At 50.6% G+C, this 9291-nt stretch overlaps 1 protein-coding gene across 1 annotated transcript in view; it reads right to left on the reverse strand.

Annotated features, from left to right (window-relative positions):
* LOC144136276 (BTB/POZ domain-containing protein 6-B-like) overlaps positions 1-5705 on the reverse strand; it is a 115787-nt gene extending 110082 nt beyond the window's left edge. The window contains exon 1 of the mRNA XM_077668492.1: positions 5416-5705. The gene's annotated coding sequence lies outside the window, so the exon portion shown is untranslated. The remainder of the gene's footprint in view (positions 1-5415) is intronic.
* Positions 5706-9291: the final 3586 nt, after the last annotated feature.

Genomic DNA, 9291 nt, shown 5'->3' on the forward strand with positions numbered 1-9291 from the left:
CAGACTTAGATTCAGGTTCAAACTCGTTCCATGGCACTCGCCAAATGCGAACATTGGTGAAAGCTGGTGCTAATCACTGCACGACTCTGCCGCCCCGGCCACCACTGACGAACGCGTCACTCATTCTTCTATTAGCGAGGTGATGATCTAAGATAGTCGGTGAGGCTGCGTGCCAGCGTGGAAAAAGAAAAAAAAAGAAAACACCAGAATAGAGCAATAAGAGCATCGCGCTCGTCCCGACCTTTCCTTTTTTTTTGGTGCTTGGCCGTCCGGTCTCTCTAATTATCGAGTAAAAATAGTCCATGTGTGCCGCACAGGACCTTAGTCAAGCCGCGGCACTGTGTGTAGCAAATTCCTGAATTACCCACCTGCTAGGGAAGTAAGCTGCCATAAGGTGCACGCATGTATTCATCTTGACACTACGCAATCACGAGTTGAGCTTAACTGGTAAATGCGGGATGGGGGGTTCGGAAGCTACCACGAAGGCATCCGCAACCGCCGGACGTAGCGCCAGGCCTGGAGTCCACTGCTGGACAGCAGCCAAAGCAGCGTCTGGGTTTGCCTGGAACCCACTGCTAAATTTATCTTCACGCAACCTGCACTTTCGCTACTTCGCTGTTCCAGATGATGGAACGCGCAAGGCGAAGAGCAACGAGACTCAGCAGAAGCGGGGTTCTGAATCTATGTGTCACCCATTGAAAAAATATGACAGCCGAAGAATCGAACCACCTCAGCGCTGAAAAAATGAAAACCCCCTGAAAAATTGTTTCTTGACCAAACAGTGCGCGAAAAGCATAAAGAAAGCATAACAGCTCATAAAACCGTCGTCTTGGAAAATAGCCATTCGGGTTCGCTGACCCTTAAAGGGCAACTGCATAGGTTTTAGAAATCGACGAGCCTAAAGGGGTCGAATGAGTGAAACTTGCAGGTAAACACGCGAATTCCTTTTGAGCAAGAATTTGAAATGGTGTCCAATAGTGGATTAAAATCGCGACGGCTTTCAAGATTCTCCGCAGCGCACAGCGCCAAATTGGAGGCGCATGATGACGTCATGCATAAACGCTTGTTTTGAGGAAAAAAACCAACGCTACCGAAGGCAAAGCCCTCCAAGCTCTGTCTGGCAGCATTCAACGAGACACCGCAGGGTGTGGTTGACGGCAGCGGAAGTTTGAAATCTTACCTTCCGTGACGTCACACCCCTGGTGCTGTGAGGAGAATAGTAAAATTTAATACCCGATTACTTCGCTATTTTATATGCTAGTGCAGGAACGCTAGGCGTGCTTTACCTGCAGCCTATACAGGTTTGAATCCTTGAATATCGCGGTATTCTCAAAAAAGTGGTGTAGTTGCTCTTTAAGAGAAAGATTCAGACATGCAAGTTCAGGATTCTGGTAGTTCAAAATAGAAAGCACAAGCCCATTTTTTCCGCTCTTAGTTTTGTTAACCATCTAAAATTGGAACTGAACTGCTGCCACTCTCACAAACCGCTGTTTTCTCATTTGCAGACCCCCGAAAGCTGTCTTCTCCCCGCGCCTAGTTCAGTCTCCACTGACGTCACAACCGATGCCAAGGAGGCGCCTTTTTTTTATCGAAATAAAAGTTATTTCAATCAATCAATCAATCAATCAATCAATCAATCAATCAATCAATCAAAGACGAGCCCCGGGAGCGCTTGTTACGAGGCAAGAACCTGCATCGACGCTGAGAACTAATGTCATCTTCTCGCTTTGGTAACCGGGCAAGTAACTGCAGGTTACTGAGAGCGCACTAAGGACGCAAGCAAACATATGGAAAAGCGACGCGAGCCCTGTAAAGAGATTGCACCAAAACCGGAGCTGACAACGCGTTATGCTCTGAGGCTCTAATGGCTGTGCGGGGTACTTGCGAGCGAGCAGAAGCATTTCTTACTACGCCTGGAGGCTTGACGTACAAGGAGTGTTACGCAGAAGAGAAGCTGAGCGATACGGTGCCGGGGCATGCCCTAGTCTCAGGGGATCGGAATGAACCGCAGGCTACAGACTACAAGGAAAAGTCAGGGCACGGCCAAATGTTGCAGCTTTGAAAGACTAACAACGTGAGAATTTTTTCTCAGTAACACAAGCTCACGGTATACAGCCGCCGCAAGCCTTAGCAATGACAGGCATTGTCACATAAAGCTGGCTTCCTCAATCGCCTTGTCGCACGACTGTGAAAACCACCGCGCAAAGACAGGACAAAATTTCAAAGGCAAGACAGCTGAGCAAGAAAAGAGAAGAAGAAAGCTAGACAGATAACTAGTGCAAAACTAAATGCTCACTTATCCGCAGTTTGTTTCTTATTATTACGGCTAAACCTACAGACACACTCGACTTCAAAAAGCTAGCAAGGAGCTAACCATGCTAATTATAACTACAGCCGAAAGCGGCAATTGGGACGGCAGTACGCTGCAAGAGGCTTCCTTCCAGACAAAAAAAAGGGGGGGGGGGGAGAGAGAGAGAGAGAGAGAGAGAGAGAGAGAAAAATTTACAGACAATTGCGGTAATCGGTAATGCGAAGTTTAAGCGCAGCTCTTCGCGTATTTTAGTTTTTCCACCCTTCGGGATATTCCCGCGGCAGCCATTTACCAGCTTCATTCCTCCATTTTTGCCGTGGCAGGTGGTGTTTCGCTCTGCTACTTTACTACCTGCCACCTGTGACCTGTCAGGTGCGAGGGTGACCTGTGACCTGTCAGGTGGCTTGTTACGCCGACTACGCCGTCGCGCAGTGGTAGGTGGCCTGGTATACGCTGCTAGCCACCCTCAGGGATCTTCCCGTGGCGTTTCTCCCCGCTATTTGGACACCCGGTTACGCCGACGACACCGACGCCGACTACGACGCGGAAGCCACGAGCGGGGGCCTAACAGCTGAGCTCTAAAATTAACTTGTAATACTCCCTACGCCCTGTAAGTTTAAGAACTGAGCGACCTAGCTGCGGTAGCGGCTAAGTGGCTATACCGTCCCGCTACCGACCATTTTTATCAAGGCTAAATGCGAAAACGGTCGCACGCAGAGGTTTCTTCGCATAGCAATACCCCTGTGCGGTAGAAGTTGATTCGTTTCCTATGGTGTACTTTATAACTAAGATATGTGCAACTTCAGAACGCAGAAACGCGTTTTAAAAAACATGAAAGGCCTACAAATGCTATAACAAACAGTTGACACAGTTCTGGAAATCAGAGGCAGGCACGTAGCTAGGATATCTTTTCGCAAGTGGCTCGAGGTAATTTGTCGTGTCCGAAGGCGGGAGAGGGGGCAGGGGGGGGGGGGGGGGGGGTCCGAAGTGTACAGTCTTTGTCAAAAATATACAGTCCCCATGGTGGGTCCGTTTTCAGGTCATGCAGTGAGGCCCGTTTTGGGCTTGCATCGTCAGCGTTTCAAATCTATCGAAAGCGAGAGGCACTCGCGTGTTCAACACTTCCGAAGCTAAGGGCATCCAGGGATGTTGGGAACACGAGCAAACCCTTTGGTCTGTATATTCTTCACAAATTCTGTGCGTGCCTTTAAGCTTCAAGTAAAAAAAAAAAGTAGTAAACAGAGGCCTTTCTCGTATCTGCGCAGTACCGCGCTATTCAGGAGTTTCTACATTTATTAGAGTATCTCCTAATAAGTGCCAGCTGCTGCGGGCTTCGGACGCTCGACAACGAAATTCATAACGACAGTGTGCATAATTGGAATCTGATTCCTACTACTTGAGGGCTAGTTGGTCCAACGTAAGTGTAGTGTGCAGCTATTGCAAAGGAATAATAACAAGGTAACTGCCAACGCAAGTGCTGCGCATCTCTAGTCCCAGTCCCGTTGCGCTGCATACTGCAGCCTCGTGCTATATGTCAGCCATGCACAAACTCGTCCAGGCTTCCACTGAATCGAGTTCACAAGTGACGTCAAACTGCGTCAGATGATGTGGCGTGCTGTGAACTGCAGTCGGCAACTCAACTTAAGGTATATAGGGGCTGTACGAAGCCCATTCTACCAGTCGGAAGTCATCGGGCTGTGTAGTTTACTGTATACTGTCTTTCTAGAAATATTCGTTCCCAAGAAATTAGCTACGAGAGCTTTTAAAGGCACACCAAAAAACAAGAGACACTTTTAAGCCCAGGTCGTAAAACATCTCACAAAACTATGTGCTATGCTAGCTAAACTAGCATAGCGCAACACAGCATATCATAGTAACCAGCGTCAGAGGCGCAAGCTTGATTTTAAGTTTGCGCATAGCAGAAGGGTGCTAAGCCACCACTAATCTGTAGCAGTAACCTCTTTCAGTGTGTCCTCAGCTGCCGAAAGCGCTCAGTCTTTGTGATGCTGCTCGCTTAGTTATTCCTCGCGAGGGGCGTTTCGTCAAATATGGAGCCATTCACTAGAGAATGAGCGTGGCACTCGCGCAGCGTGCGTACGGCTAGTCTGCAAAGGAGTTATGTTCCGTCGTTTGGCGATAAAGCTTATGGTCTGGTTTTATTGTTCGCCACTTAGCGTAAGGTGCCGCTCTAGAATGTGCGGAAGAGCACGGGCTGTGGCTTTGTCCTCGAGGTCACGGGGCTTCTTAGAGCTTTCTGTCGCTGTATACACCGACCAGTTGGGGCACAGTGAAGACAAGAAGGGAAATCGAAATAAGCCACAGCAGAGAGCACCGCTTTTCTGTCATGCAGTGCCGCCCGTTCTCCGTTGGCAGAGCGGCAGGCGCCTGCACTCCTGTTGACGCACTTATCGGCATTACATCCGCTCTGTCCACCATGCACAAACGGGTCCGCCGTGTACTTAGCCGGCCCATCGTCCAAAAATGAACACCGCAACGAGGGCGGGACCACGAAGGGGACAGACACAACCCTGTGCCTGCGCCCACATTGCTCTTGTCCGCCCTTTGTTTCAGTCAACCACATCGCCCCCCCCCCCTAATTTTTCCGCACTGTATTGGTTCTCAAAGAGAAGAGTTAGTTGATGCACGCGGTGCGTATGAAAGTGAAAGCGGATAACCTTGACATGTACCATCTAATCATCACTCCCGAGAAGCCATCCCGAACTTCTCGCACAACTTGCAAAGCACCGAAAAACACACCGCGAATCACAGCGGGCAGGTGAGGTCGCCGACAAAGCGCAACGCGTGTCCCGCTAGTACATGTGGAGAAAGCATTCCAGCAGCGGGCACTAAACGCGCAGTGCCTTGAGGCGCCGGCCGGCCGCACAGCAGGCTCAACGCCAGCGTGGCGCACACAGTGCTGTCATGCTGCGCGAACACCGATCGGCAGCGGCGGCGGGACGTTTCCGTTGCCTTGGAGAGCTCGCGACGTGCGATCGATAAACGCGTGTGAACTAGGCGAGCACGCGGCACCTCGCGTCTCGCTCGCTTCTGCGTCTCGGTTCGGTCAGCAGGCAAGCACAGGGGGCGATTATCACCACACTCACCTCGACCTCGGCAGGACGACCTCCAAACTACCAGCGGCTAACGTGGTTCGGGGGCGCGGTGCGTTAATCCCACAGTCACCGCACCGGCGGTACACACCGGCGACACTGTTGTTGCTCCGTACGCTCACACGTAGCTGTGCCGCGGCGGCGTGCGCTCAAAGCGGCAGCCGGGATCTGGCGGAAAGGCTCCTTGCACCGGCGTGTGTCGCCGCCGTGCTGCTGAGCCCAGGCTTGGCCGAAGTGCTCGTGCTGCGTCAAAGCGCGCGCCGCCGCCGCAGCCGTCCGCGACTGACGCTCCCCGTCGGGTACCCTTGGCTGGCGCGCGGTTCGATCGATGCACCGGCCAGCGCGGAGGAGAAGGGGGCAGGACGCCCTAGCTGAGACGCGAGCTTATGACGTCACCCGCCTCCTCCGTCTGCATTCCCTGTTCTGTTTCTGCCTCCCTGGAGAAGGCATCGCTCAGGGGGTAAGGTTGGGTGTTTATGGGGTTTAACGTCCCAAAGCGACCCTGGCTGTGACGGACGCCGTAGTGGAGGGCTCCAAATAATTTCGGCCACATGGGGTTCTTTAACGTGCACTGACAGCACATGGACCTCTAGCATTTCATCTCCATCGAAACGCGACTACCGAGGCCGGGATCGAACCCGCGTCTTTCGGGTCAGCAGCCCAGCGCCGTAACCAGTGAGCCACCCCGGCGGCTGCGCAGGAGACAAGTGCGTAAGCTCTTACAGGAAACGGCAGCCATTTAAGGAGCCTGTCACAAGCAGAGGTGGGCAACCTCATGAGGTTTCGACCTCATGAGGTCGACCTCAACCTCATGTCGTGAGGTGAGGTCGGCGACGTCAGCAAATCGGCGAGTGAAGTCAGCAAATCAGACCTCAACCTGACGCGTGAGTTTGACGTTGAGTGAGGTCGTCATTCAGTGAGGTCGAAATTTTGAGGTCGACACTTTTTGCAGTTGCCACGTCTTACTCCGACGAGTGCCGCTTCCGAAGTGGAGTTGCAGCGCATCACCGCAGTGCTCATGCAATGACGCTTGGTGTTCGGTTTCCCCTGTTTGGAAAACCGGATGTCACAGTTGCCTCTTAGCTTCCGATGCTGCGCCGTAATGTCAGTTCAGTACGAGCCTAGAGGAAGACGCACCCCTCTGGTCTCCCCGGAAGGAGTGTTACTGTCACAGCGCACACCACTCTCCCTCCCCCTTGCCCCGCTGGCGTAGCACTCGTAGCTGCCTGCCGGACGGCTCTAACTCCCGGGAGCGCGCAAAGCACGTAACTCACGTTGACCCGCGGTAGCCTCGCCGCAGCTCGGATGGCCCCAAGCAAGACTGCTTCGTGTTCATGCTCGTTGCCGGCGCTGACATCATGGCTCTTGCCTAGCAGTCGAATAAAGGGGATCCTGCTGTACATTACAAGATGACTTAACAGAAAATGGAATAGTCAGCACAGGCGAGAGAATATGATTCAGGTGGTTCCTAACAGGGACACCTGCCGATTTCATTAAAGAAAGCACGAAGCCAGAAAAACCTGTACAACACCGTCGAAGCTTTTGATCGGTGACTTCCCCTTTCGAATCTCACACTAATTCTGTATATTCCCGTTCCGTAATGCTAGCAGATGCAAATATAATTTCACTTTTTCATCCTTCCGATTAACCTCTCTTTTGGTCTCCGGTTCCTTGTTCCTTCTCGGAAATTCGCCTGTTATGCCGAAACCCCGCAACACGAAGCGAACACACCAGCACAACGGTGTTGCAGCGGCGAATAATAATAATAATAATAATAATAATAATAATTGGTTTTAGGGGAAAGGAAATGGCGCAGTATCTGTCTCATATATCGTTGGACACCTGAACTGCGCCGTAAGGGAAGGGATAAAGGAGGGAGTGAAAGAAAGGAAGAAGAGGTGGCGTAGTGGAGGGCTCCGGAATAATTTCGACCACCTGGGGATCTTTAACGTGCACTGACATCGCACAGCACACGGGCGCCTTAGCGTTTTTCCTCCATAAAAACGGAGCCGCCGCGGTCGGGTTCGAACCCACGGGAACTCCGGATCAGTAGTCGAGCGCCCTAACCACTGAGCCACCACGGCGGGGCTTGCAGCGGCGAAAAAATCCGAAACTATAATGAATGTATGGTAATGAGGTAGCTGATTCCTTCCCCCCCCCCCCCCCCCCCGCATTTTTTTATGAGGATGTGGGAATGGAACTGATTACATGCTCGCGCTGTGCTGCTAATTCGCAGTTAAAAACCTTCTAATGTGACGTTTAATGGGGAACACTGTTGTTCGCTTCTGTTTTTAGTGTGCCATTTTTGTTTGTATGTTTCTACGCATTCTCTTTTTTTTTTCTCGTATGGGATCAGTTAAGTTGGCGGCGTGCCTTGCAGACGACGAGGCACTATACGTTATCTTTCTTTTAACTATTTTGCAGAGACCCATCGTTCACTTTAAACGGCTTTGCAGAATGCTCACGCGGTGCTCGCGGGTAAAAAACGTCGAGGATGCTGGTGTACCATTGATTAGTTCAGTTTTGAAGGAAAACAAGTGGTTGACTTAAATCAGCTTGTCTCAGACTGGTTGACGAAATGGTAACCAGAATTCTGTTGAGGCGTATGAGTATTTAGGAAGTTTTCTGTTTCCCGGGGGTGGGGGGCTCGGAAAAAGATTTCGCTGCAGGGAAATTTGAGCGGAGTGCCATGGTGCTCTTGACAGAGTGGTTCACGCTGCCCACTCTAGACCAGTTGTTTTGACCCGTGTGATTTTAATAGTTGGCACAGTGTTCGAAGACGTAATCTAGCTCTTTCTTTCAAAATGCCGCGGGTTCACCGAGTCATCGGAGAATACCCACGATTTAGAAACAATTACCATCGCCACCTGGAGGGAAGTGGCGGAAACGGGGGTGGGACTTGACCTCCCAGGAACATCAACACCGGCATCCTTAATTATTAGCTGCAGGTATTCCTGTTTTCCCGCACAATAATTGTGTTCGGTTGCTGGGTAATGTACAATCAATAATCAATATTCTGACAACTTTTAATTTGGTAGCGTTATATCAGACTTCCCCGGGCTCATAAGGATACACTGTTAGCATCATCATCATCATCGCCATCATCTCGAGAGTCAAAGGCATGTGTCGTTGCATGATCTGTGTAGTATGTCATACATGAGAACTGGCTGCGTTCACCTGCTGGACAATCCGAATGCCATTAATATAGACCGGGTTGTGGGCACTCTTTGTAATGCGTCATGCGCGCATGTGTAGTAATGTGGGATCCATATGGATCTTGAAATTGGGGTGGAAGGGGGTGGATGGGTCCTGGTATGACGATAAAATACATCGTTGTCACTTGAGTAGGTGTGATGTCATATTACAACATCGTCACGTGACTAGGTTTGATGGCACATTACATCGCTGTCACGTGACCTGGTATGACGTCACACTCGCATGATGTCATCACTAATTATACTAATTAGTCTTAGCGTTCCCAAGCACATTGGTATTAATTAATTATGCCACGTCATCACCTTCGTCGCGTGACTCGTCGGCTCTTGACTTCGCATGGTGCCATTTCTTGCGGATATGACCTTGAAAGTGAGCCATCTAATGCGTTCTCATTAATAAAAGAAGCCGCTCGCTTCTACACAGGCATAAGTACAACGTACCTCTGTTTGTGTACTGCAGTTGCAGCTTGTTATGTGTTTTCGAAGGCAACATACAGGGGACTGAAAAGGGCGTTCTCGCTATGCTGGATAGAGCTAGAAAATCGAAATATACTGATATGCGTCTGCATAATCGTCGCATTGGAAAGTACATCGACGACCAGTTTCTTTATGTTCGGTAACCATTTTCAAGCCTGAAAAGAGTATCGTGAATACC

Source organism: Amblyomma americanum, chromosome 6, assembly GCF_052857255.1.
Source record: "Amblyomma americanum isolate KBUSLIRL-KWMA chromosome 6, ASM5285725v1, whole genome shotgun sequence".
NCBI lineage: Eukaryota > Metazoa > Arthropoda > Arachnida > Ixodida > Ixodidae > Amblyomma > Amblyomma americanum.